We start from the raw sequence: 11,705 nt of genomic DNA, 5'->3' as shown, positions 1-11,705 counted from the left end.
TTTTTATTATCTGTATTTATTTTATTTCTATATATTTTATTTTATTTATGCACATTCTTTCTGCATATGTGAAGCTGCAGGAATTCCTGGGTTGCATCTCCAGAATCTTGGCTTTGCTGCAACTCCCATTGCAGCCTGGACTGTCCTGGCAAACAGCAGAGCTGGAACCAGCCCTGTTTAACTCCATGCCTAAAAAACCTCCTTTTTATCACTCTCCATGCCCAAAAAAACCTTGATGATCACTCTCCATGCCCAAAAACCCTGTTTATCACTCTCCATGCCCCAAAAATGCCTCCCTTGCTCCCTTTGGCAAACCCTCTGCACATTTCTCTTGCTCCCTCCAGTTATTTCAGCACCAGCTTCATTTGGAAGCAAAGCACTGGCCTTGCTTCTGTTTTTTGAAGATTTTATGATCCAATCCTCCTGCTGTGGCGGTGGATTCAACATCAATAGTGTGGCTCCAACACAAATGATCCATTTTTGCCTGTTTATTTACTTTCCAGTGATGCACAAACCATATTTATGGAACCACTTCCAGCAGTGGGAGCTAGGGCAGCATCAGCTGCTGGGGGGGTTTCAGATGTGCTTTTTGACAGCAAATCAAGGGATGTCAATCAGATTCAAAAGCTGGAAGACACCAAGAATTACAACTGCTGCTGGCACAACTGGGTGTGAAGGGCTGTGGGCAGCAGGGATCAAAAGGGACTGAATTTCCCTGCCCTCCTCATGAAGGACAATATGAAGAAATATGAGATTTTCAGCAGTGTCTTGGTGTAGTTTTCATTAATTGCAGCACAATTCTGTGATCAGTTTAATAAATGCTGCTTGAATCTTCTCAGGGTGCAACACAGAAACACATCCTGTTGAAGGGGGATTTATAAAATTTTGAAGGGGGATTTATATAAAATGTTGAAGAGGGATTTATAAAATTTTGGAAGCGTTGCCTGCCCTGTGACAACACCCAGGGACAGCCCTGGGCTGTGTTTCAGCTTTAGCAGAGGAAAATCCAAAGTTCTGGGAGGCTGCACCAAGGAAGGATCAGCCTGGTCCTGCCCATCTCATAAAAGAAGGATTTTCTGCTCAGGGACAAGTGGGATAAATGCTCTGGTATCATGACCAGCACTTGCAGTGTCTAACCAAGTTCGATTTGCAGCGGGGCAGGAGACAGAATTGATCCATCAACAGGTGTGAGGGAAACCCAGGGAGTGCTGCCTGTCTGAGGGGGATTAATGAGAGCATTTAGCAGCGATTGTCACTGGAGCTGGGAGCACCTGGGGCTCACTGGCCTGCTTTGAACAGACAGGTGTCTGCTGAGGAAGGCAGGAGCCTCCCTTGAAACAGAGAATGTAAACCCCCTCCCTGTTAATTATTACAATTTTGAAATTAAGGAGATGTCAAACAAAGATATGGGAATAGAAATAACAGGGGTTTATTAGGGAAAAAATGAAAATAAAATTAAAATGAAGTAATACAAAACACCAGTGCCAGACTCAGACCATGCCCTGCCCCCTGTGTGTCAGGGTGGTGTCCCAGCCCCATCCCAGGGGGGCTCAGCCCTCCTGCAGTGCCAGCTGTGGCTCTGCTGCAGCAGGGATCCTGCACAAGGGGGGAGTTTTCCTCTGCAGCTCCAGGGCTGCTGCAGATGGGCCTGGGCTCCCTCTGGCCATGCAGGGCAGCAGAAAGCTGCTCCTCTGGCAATGCAGGGGGCAGAGGCTGCTGGGGTGTCCCAAAGCTCAGATTGGATCCAGGTAGGAATGCTTGGCTCCTCCCCTGGGCGGAGCATCTCCCCATGGGATGCTGGGATTGGATCAGTCATGCAGGGACACTCAGTGGCCATGGACAGAAGAGAATTAATAATTAATGGCCCATGAACAGCAGAGATCTCCTGGAGGGAGGATTGGCTGTGGGAGAGATAAAGAAAACTGCCCCATGAACAGCAGAGAACTGCCCCAGCTCTGACAGATGGGAACAGAATAAACACCGCCAGTCATATTTTGCATTTCCAACCTAAGACACTCACACATCTCTGCCCAGCCCCACTGTCTGTCTGTCTGTACTGCCTCTGTCTGTCTGTGCTGCCTCTGCCACGCTGCATTTCAGGGCTGGGAGGGTTTTGTGGCACAGCAAATTTTATTTGTTGTGTGTTCCACCGCTCGCTGTCAGAGCCGAGTTCAATGTAAATACATCTGACATAGGTTATGTCAGCATTGTGTCAAGTCTTAGCCCTGTGGAAATCCAGGAATGTTTTGCTGTTGGATTCTCTGGGTCTACAATTCCCCCCTTGTTTTTGTGCCTCCCCTCCTGCTGCATTTCACTCCCCATTTCCATCAGCTTTCTGTGCTGCTGGAGATGGCTGGGAAATCTCTGCTTCATCTTCATCTAAATTTTCCTGAAGCTCAGATTTTCTGTGTTACACCATTCAATTTTTCCTCTACATCCTTTATTGCCTTTGCAAATTCAGTATTTAACTGTGCAAGCTTAGTAAGGATGGAGTTTAACATGAATAATAAAGCTGTGCTGTGATTTTACACTGCTGCACTTTATTCCTGAAGGGGAAAAACTTCCAGTTATATGCTGGGTGTGTGTTGGCATCCTGCTCATGCCCCCATCAGGTCAAGGGTTTGGAACCAAATGGTCTCTCAGGTCTTTTCCAATCCAAAAAATCCCTGGCTTTTAATTTTTTTCATGTTAAATTGCTATTTTTTGTTCCCTTTTCCCAATTTGCTTTAGGACTGCCCAGCAGGAAAGTGGCCTCTGTGTCACTGCAGCACATCTCAGTAGATCAGGATGGTTTTGTATTGATAAGTGATGTTATTTTGTGATATTTGCTCATATTTTTTTGTCTCCAGGTCATTGGGATGAACATATGGGAGGCGCTGGAGCTGCCCAAAATCCCACACTGAATTATCAATGTATTTTATAGGTGCCATTATCTTGCAGAGTTATTTTTTTATGAGGGGGGTGTGTTTTTATACAAATACTTGCAGCAAAGAGTTAGCCCTGACTTTGCCACCTTAAAAGGGGAATTTCAATGTATTAATCCACAGAATTGTGTCTGTGTGATAAAAAGAATGAAAAAAGGAGGAAAAGGGAGAAGGAGGCACATGAGAGGAGGCTCCACCCTCACCCATCACTTCCATTCCTGTAATTTTATCAAACAAAGGAGTGGCTTGCAGTTGAAATGCCTTCCTGCTTCTGTACAGTAAGTTTTGATTCCAAATCACAGATTTTTTTCCTTCTGTTTTGAAACCTCTGTAAGCTGTTGGTGCTACTGAAATTTCTACCTGTACAAATAAGTAACAAATAATTCCCAGTGTGATTTCCAGCTCCTGCTTTCCCCCCACCTTTGAGCTCTGTCCTTTCCCCACTTCCCCTTTTCACCTCCTCACTCACTGTGGGTGAAATGAGATGTGCAATTTGGGGAATTTGCATATTTTTCATTTAGGAAAGGGACATTTTATCAGGTTTGATGGCTGAGGAAAATTGCCTGTGTGGAAATGGAAACCAATTTCAGGATGAGTGATTGGAGCTCCCTGCGAGGTTCCAGGTCATTCCTGTCCCTTCCAGTGTGCTCAAACCCAAAATTCCTGCTCCGAGGAGCTCCTGCCCTTGTGGTGCTGCTGATTCCACACCTGGGAGGTGCCACTGAGCTGAGCAGAATGAGTTTTTTTGGGGGCAAATCAAGAAAAATGGTGAAAGACTCCAAATATTTCAGTGCTGAGTGGTTTCTTTAGGATTGACCAAAGAGTTCAGGAGAAGTCAGAGCTTCCCAGACACACAGAGGAGAGATGAGTGTGTCAGTGCTGGAAGCTGAGCTATTTGTATCCCAGAGGGAGGAATATGCTGAATCTTGGTCATCCTCCAGCACCTGCATGGAGAAGAAGACATTCCCATTTATTTTCCTTGCTGGAGCCACACTGCCATGCCTGTGGATTGATTTATAATTCAGTCCCTGTCCATTTGTTTGCTGACAGAAAAGGATGAAACCAGAGCAGGTTTTTCTTTACAGCCAGGAAGAGAGAGCTCAGTGTGGAGTGCAGGGGTTTGGGCATGTTTGGGATGAGTGATGCTCTGTGTGGAAGCAAATCCCACAATCCTGGAGTGAGTCCCAGGTCACTGCTGGCTCACAGGGCTCGGATTCTGTGCCTGAGGAGAAGCAATCAGGGCAGGTTTTCCTTGCTGCTGACTGCAGTGGAGGTGGGGAGGTTCCAAATGGGTGTGGATGGAGCAGATCAGGAGAAGTTTTGTGCTAGGAATTCTCAGCGGTGCTAGCCCAGCCAAGGGTGTGACATCCAGCTCCAGTGGCTGATCAGAGGATGGAGAAATCAGCATTTCATCCCTCAAATGAGATCACAATTAAACAGCTGACCCTTCCCTGTGCTCCAGTAGATGAGAAGAAATCAGGGTAGGTTTTTCTTGGTGCTGACTGCAGTGGAAATTGGGAAAGTTCCAAATGGGTGTGGATGGAGCAGATCAGGACCTGCTTTAAGAGGTTTTGTGCTGGGAATTCTCAGCGGTGCTAGCCCAGCCAAGGGTGTGACATCCAGCTCCAGTGGCTGATCAGAGGAAGGACAAATCAGCATTTCATCCCTCAAATGAGGCCACAATTAAACAGCTGACCCTTCCCTGTGCTCCAGTACGTGCACAGGAGGGAATTTGACCTGTGAATTATCTCTGTATAAATCTGAGAATTCTGCAGTGCAACAGGAGAGAATTTGACCCCTGAGCTATCTCTGCATAAATCTGAGTATTCCGTAGTTAATTGGGGAACTGGAAACCAGACAAAGTGAATCAAAGCCTTCCTCTTATCTCTTCTGCCTCCTGTTGCATCTTCCATCTCTTCTGAACTTTCTGAAGTACAAGGGACAAGCAGGTCAAAAATTAGAAGACAATTAGAAGCACTTGGCCCGGTGCCTGCCTTTACACTGTGTTGATTAGGTTTTAATTGGCAATTCTTGCCTGTAATATTGGATAATTGCAGAGATTTTCAGGAATAGTTGTACAATAGGAAGAAAAGACACATCTGAGCTCTACTGGAGGAGTTTAATTGAGGATTTTAAAAGTGCAAAATGCTTTGCTGGGTGGGAAGAGAGGTGTGAGGCCTCTCTGTGGACTTGATGTGATGGTCAGAGCTTCTCCTCCCTCCTGCCTGGAAATGTTCCCCATCACCAGCATGAGGGGACTTGGACAATTCAAGGATAAAGCACAATTCATGTTTTGGTCCAAATCCTAAAGATCTTTGTTCAGGAAGGGAATTCAAGCAGCCCTGGAGGGAATTTCCTTGTGTGTGTGGTAGGGCTGCCCTTTTGAGTTGCCCCCAGGTCCCTTCCAGATGTCACCAGACAAGGGGGAATGGAAAGGAGAAGATTGAGGTGGGATATTGGGGGGAAATCCCTCCCTGTGACTGTGGTGAGGGGCTGGGATGGAATTCCCAGAGAAGCTGTGGATCCCTGGCAGTGTCCAAGGCCAGGCTGTACATTGGGGCTTGGAGCAGCTTGGGACAGTGGGAGGTGATGGCAGGAGGGAACTGATCTTTAATTTCCATTCCAACCCAGACCATTCTGGGATTACATGAAACTTGGAAGAGCTTCTTCCTCCCCAGTGCCCAGCACCATCGAGGAGTTACCTTGGAAAGGGAAAAACGAGTGGATAGTGAACACTCCAAGGGAGAATCCTGCTCTGATAGGAGCTCATCCAGGCCTTCAGCTTGCAGCAAAAACCTCAAACTGCAGAACAAACAGCTGGAAAACAGGGAATGCTTCACCTGGAATGTTTCACCTGGAATATTTCACTTGAAATATTTCACCTGGAATGCTTCACCTGGAATATTTCACCTGGAATGTTTCACCTGGAATATTTCACATGCAATCCTTCACCTGCAATGCCTCACCTGGAATATTTTATCTAAAATGTTTTACCTGGAATGCTTCACCTTTAATAATTCACCTGGAATATTTCACCTGGAATGTTTCACCTGGAATATTTCACCTGGAATGCTTCACCTGCAATGTTTCACCTGGAATGTTTCACCTGGAATGCTTCACCTGCAATGCTTCACCTGCAATGCCTCACCTGGAATATTTTTCCTAAAATGTTTTACCTGGAATGCTTCACCTGCAATATTTCACCTGGAATATTTCAACTAGAATATTTCAACTGGAATGCCTCACCTGGCTGTTGAAGGGAAAGAAGACATTTGTGACCCTGCAGGGCCCTTTCCTGGGGGTGATTTTGGGCAGCCCCACAGCCCTGTGAGATGATGACAAGTGTGCTTCCAATTTTGCTTGTGCTGCTCCAGGTGTGTTCGTTCTCTCCCATTTAAAGGAGTTTTCTCACATTTCAGCCTCAGCAGGGCTGCAGGGAGCTCCCCTGGGATGAGCCCTTTGTGCAGCTCCTCTTTCTGCAGCTCAGTTTCCATTTCATTCAGGTTGGGCTGGAAAGCGATTACCTGGGAAGGGTTGGGTTACCCTGAGCCTCAGCAAAGGCAGCACCAGCTGCTCAAGGAACATCTGAATCAGAAGCTCTGAGCTTTTCTTCTTGTTGGGAATTGCTCACGATCTCCCATGGCTCAGGGTTTGAGTTGGCTGGTTCTGTTCTGCAGCCTGAGGACCTTCCTCAGAGGTGAGTGGTGACTTTTGTGCAAGCAAACTTCATTTTGGATTTCTTTTGCTTTTTTTTTTTTTTTTAAATTTTGGGGTTTTTAAATTTTATTTTTCATTTTTTGGGGTTGTTTGTTTGTTTTTATGCGCATTTTTTGGGGTTTTTTTTGTTTTGTTTTTTTTTTTTTGTATTTTTGGTTTTCATCTTTGTTTTCAATTGCTGCTGATGCTGTTTCCCTCTCAAAGCTAGACAGCATTAAAGATGGCTGCTTTTAGCTCATTTTGCTCATAGAGTGTGGCTGCACAATCTTTTTAGGAATTCATTCAGGAGAGAAGACAAATCAGCTTTCCCCAAGGAGCTTCAATTTTCTAAATAGAAAAAAACCCCATGTAAATGTCAGTGTACTGTGATAACAACAATCCCAAGGTGCTTATTTGAGTATGAACAAAGGGGGAAAATTCCTGGAACTTTCCTTCCCACCCTGCACGCTCAGGTTTGGTTCCTTGTGAGGAGCTTCCTCTGAAATCCTCATGGTGAAACTCACTTTTAAAATACAAAGTAATTCATTGGGACAGAGTCTAAATCTGATCACGAGAAATACAAAAAGGGAGATATTCAAATTAGTTCATTATTATTTAAATAATAATAATTTTATAAAAATAATAATATAATCTGAATAATATTATTTAAATAATAATATTAGTAAATTAGATATTCAAATTAGATAGTTCAAATTTTTAAGCTCAGCTTTCAGGTGTCTTCCTCTTTGTGAAGAATTTGTCGTCTTCCTCTCACAGAATGCCAGGAGATTTCTTGAAGAGAGATGGGTAAATTTGGCTTTACTAAATGGACTGAACGGCTGAAATCGAGAAGAAAAAGCAGCATTTGGTTGAAATTATGAAAATCTGAAATTACAAAACACACAGAACCTCCTTTATCCCTTAGCTTTTTCCATCTGAAAACTGAGGGTTTCAGGTTCCTGGCAAACAAAACAAAACCTTTCCTAAAGCTGAGAAAGGCATGGAAAAGGTTTCCTGCTGCCTTTTTCAGAGGTGAATGGTTTAGTTTAATAAACCATCTGAAATTGGGGTTTCCCCCAGGATTCTGTGCTTAGAAAATTTACTCAGAAATCTTAAGGGAACAAATCTGAAACTTTTCATAATTTTAGCCCTCAGCTCTTCAGGCTGAGTGTGAAAACAGGCAGTGATATTGCTTCATGGTGTAATAATAAGTGGCTGTTTAGCTTGGAATCTTGAATATTTGTTAATTGCACCTTAAATTTATTTTACTTTTTTTAATTTATTTGATTTTTTTTTTTCAGGGGTCTCTTCCTTCTCAGCTGACTGCAGCCTGGACTGCCACAGCCACTGCCTCATAGACTGCAGGCAGGGCCATTATTACACAGCTGGCAACTGCCTGGAGTGCCCAGCAGGCTTCTAGTAAGTCCCCTGAAAAAAGAATGAAACACTCAGGGTATCTGACATTCTGAATATTCTGAGGGTTAGAATGCAGGGTTGGAGGTGAGGCACAAAAAAAATCCCCACATAATGTCATTTTTTTAATATGTGAATAATCAGCTGAGCAGAAAAACCACTATATTTGGGTTAAAATCCATGGTCCTGTGGCCAAAAACCTCTTTATTTTGAGCAGTGGGTGAAGGGGGATGTTCCTGTATTTACACAATGGCTGATTTGGGATGGAATTCCAAAGGAATTAAAGAATTTAATTTTATAACTTGATTATTTTGGATCCAGCTGCCCTGGAGGCCGAGCAGCTCCAAGGAAATGCCCACTGGGAACTGCCAATGAGCTGACTGCCCAGGGAAACCTCTCAGCCTGCCAGGTGAGCTGGGGAGAGCAAGAAAGTCAAGTTCTTCTTGCCTCTACACCCATGAATTTTGAACCATCCAATCTCAGGCTTCTCCTCAGATTTTTCCAGGCTGCTTTGAAGTTTTTTCAGGAAATCCCTGCAATTTTGGGCTCAGAGAAACAGGTTGTCCTTGCAGGTACCCAGCAAGGTGCAGATGGAAAAGGCTCCTGTGGGAGTGCACAGAGGCTGAGAATGATCCAGGATCCCTTTGGGCACTGGGGATCTCTGGAGATGCTGGTTTGCATTATTTGTATTCTTGGTTTGGACAGACAGGTGTCTGCTAAGGAAGGCAGGAACCTCCCTTGAAACTGAAAATGCAAACCCTCTCCATCTGAATTATTATAATTTTGAAATTAAGGGGCTCTCAGGCAAGGTTATGGTAGTCGGAATAACAGTTCTTTATTAGGGAAAAAATGAAAATAAAATTAAAATGCAGTAATGCAAACCAACCCTGCCAGAGTCAGAGCATGCCCTGCCCCCTGTGTGCCAGGGTGGTGTCCCAGCCCCATCCCAGGGGGGCTCAGCCCTCCTGCAGTGCCAGCTGTGGCTCTGCTGCAGCAGGGATCCTGCACAAGGGGGGAGTTTTCCTCTGCAGCTCCAGGGCTGCTGCAGATGGGCCTGGGCTCCCTCTGGCAATGCAGGGCAGCAGAAAGCTGCTCCTCTGGCAATGCAGGGGGCAAAGGCTGCTGGGGTGTCCCAAAGCTCAGATTGGATCCAGGTAGGAATGCTTGGCTCCTCCCCTGGGCGGAGCAGCTCCCCATGGGATGGTGGGATTGGAGCAGCCATGCAGGGACACTCAGTGGCCATGGACAGAAGAGAATTAATAATTAATGGCCCATGAAAAGAAGATAATTAATAATTAATAGTCCATTAACAGCAGATATCTCCTGCAGGGAGGATTGGCTGTGGGAGAGATAAAGAAAACTGCCCCATGAACAGCAGAGAACTGCCCCAGCACTGGCAGATGGGGACAGAATAAACACCCCCAGGTACATCTTGCTAAGACATTGTGTAAAATTCAGGATTTCTGTGTCCCTGCAGGTTTGTCCCCAGGGCTACCTGAGCCTGGAGAGCAGGGCTGGCTGCCGGCCATGTCCCCAGGGCCACTCATGTGACCCGGGCACGGGCACCCAGAGGAGCTGTGGGCCTGGCCAGCACTCACCCGAGGGCCAGCTGGGCTGTGGGGACTGCCCCGAGGGACTGGTGTGCCCCGATGGACACAGCACACAGGTACAGCGGGACAAACTGCCCCTCCAGGGCACGCTGGCCTGCCTCTGCACACACAGGAAGGCCTTGGAAGGAAGGAGAGCTCCCTGGTTTAACAGTAGATATGGGTCTTGATTAATCAAAGGAAAGCATTCAGAGCACTTTGTGGTGGAGATCAGAGAGGCACAGAAGATCCTGAGCTGGAATAGACCCATCAGGATCATCAGTTCGACCCTTGGCCCTGCACAGACACCCCAAATCCCACCCTGAGCATCCCTGGAGTGGTGTCCAAGGGCTCCTGGAGCTCTGGCGGCTTCAGGGCAGTGCCCAGCACCCTCTGCAAGAAATTTTTCCTGACACAAATATCCCTCTGTTAAAAGAAATAAGTATTTTCATCTAAATTCTGGCAGTGTTAGAGCTCAGCTTTTCTGCCACTGTGAAGACTCTCAGATGAGCACTCAGACTTGGAAGTTGAGGTCCCATTTTTGCATCTAGAAATTGTCATCAGAAAACAGAGTTGAAGCAGTGCAGGGCAGAGAAGAAAGAATGCAGTAATAGGTTTTTTCCTGACTCAGGCCTCTCTGGACACTGCTTTTGGGTTGAAATTAGACCTTTTGGGCCCACATTACACCTTTTTCTGCTGTGAATTTGTGTTTTTTAACCCTCAGCGCTGCGCAGCAGGTCAACAGCCCAACCCCACTCGCACCCTCTGTGTCCCCTGCACTCCTGCTTCCCTCCCAGCTGAGGACACCAGGCCCTGCCAGCCCTGCCCAGCAGGTAAATGCATCTCACAGGGCTCTTCTGTGCTCATTAAAACACAGAATTTCAGGAGGCTGGAGTGGCATTTTGCTCTGGTAATACTTCTCTGACTTAGTGGAACAGAGAGAGGCTCTTGGTGTTATGGTAAAACTGGAGGTTAAAATTACATAATAATTGAAAATAATATAAACCAATAATTAAAATTTAAAAATAATTTTATTAAATTTAAAATATTGTAATATATAATATAATAAAATAAAAATTAATGAGACAAAGCAGCTGCTGCTGCAAAGAGCTCACAAAGGGCAGAAATGAAAGCGAGAGCGCACCAAGGATCACAGCTGGGTTTGGGAGTTTATGGGAGGGTGCAGCTCAGGCAGCCCAGGGGTGGAAAACAGAGTGTGCAAATGTTGCTGAGCAACGAGGGAAGCCTTTGGTTCTCTTCTCACACAGAAAGCAGAGCTCTCACTCTCTGATTCTTAACTGATCATCTGTTAAATTGATTTAGGTACAGTCAGAGCTCCCTCCACTCCAGGCCTTGATTCACTGGCTATCACAAGTGCCATTTGCTGTGAGAGCTGTAGGCATTAGGAACCAAAGAGGGGAACGCTGATTTTCTTACCTAATTTCCCTTTCTGCTTGGCTCTCTCAAAGAAACCCAAACAAGCAGTTTTTAGGAAATTGCTGTGTGTTGTTGAGGGTGTCAGTGAGATGCAGAATGAGGCAGTAGGGGAATAGGCTGAGAAGGTTTTGTTACAAAATCACTGCCTTTGGAAATCCTGACTCTTCAGTGAGAGAGAGGGAGAAACCTTCCAGCACTGAATGGCCATGGGCCACAGTGTGGTATTCACATTTTATAAACAGAGAGAGAGACATCATTCTCTCTCTCTCTCCCAGGATTTTTCCTGGGGAGAGCAGTGAGAAATATCAGAGAAGGGAATGAAAACAATTCTTGTCTCTATTTGCTGCTCGTGTTGTTTGGCACATGTGGAATGTGTTATGGAGATTGTTTACCAAGAGTGATTTGTTTATTGGACTTTGAATTGGACTTTGCTGATGGTTGTTTTGGATTGATTGACCAATTGGGTCAAAGCTGTGTTGTGACAGACTGGAAAGGGTCATGGGTTTTTCTGTAGTATAGTATAGTATAATGTAGTGTAATATAATATAATGTAACGTAACGTTACGATTTTTCAGCCTTCTGAATCATGGAGTCATTGCACATTATTCCATGGCTGGGGTCATCCTGCATTGATACCACAGTTTCCCTA

Source organism: Melozone crissalis, unplaced genomic scaffold, assembly GCF_028551555.1.
Source record: "Melozone crissalis strain CALT ecotype California unplaced genomic scaffold, PUWL_Pcris_2 ptg000120l_1, whole genome shotgun sequence".
In the NCBI taxonomy this organism is placed as follows: Eukaryota; Metazoa; Chordata; class Aves; order Passeriformes; family Passerellidae; genus Melozone; species Melozone crissalis.
Note: the sequence above shows the minus strand (reverse complement) of the source record.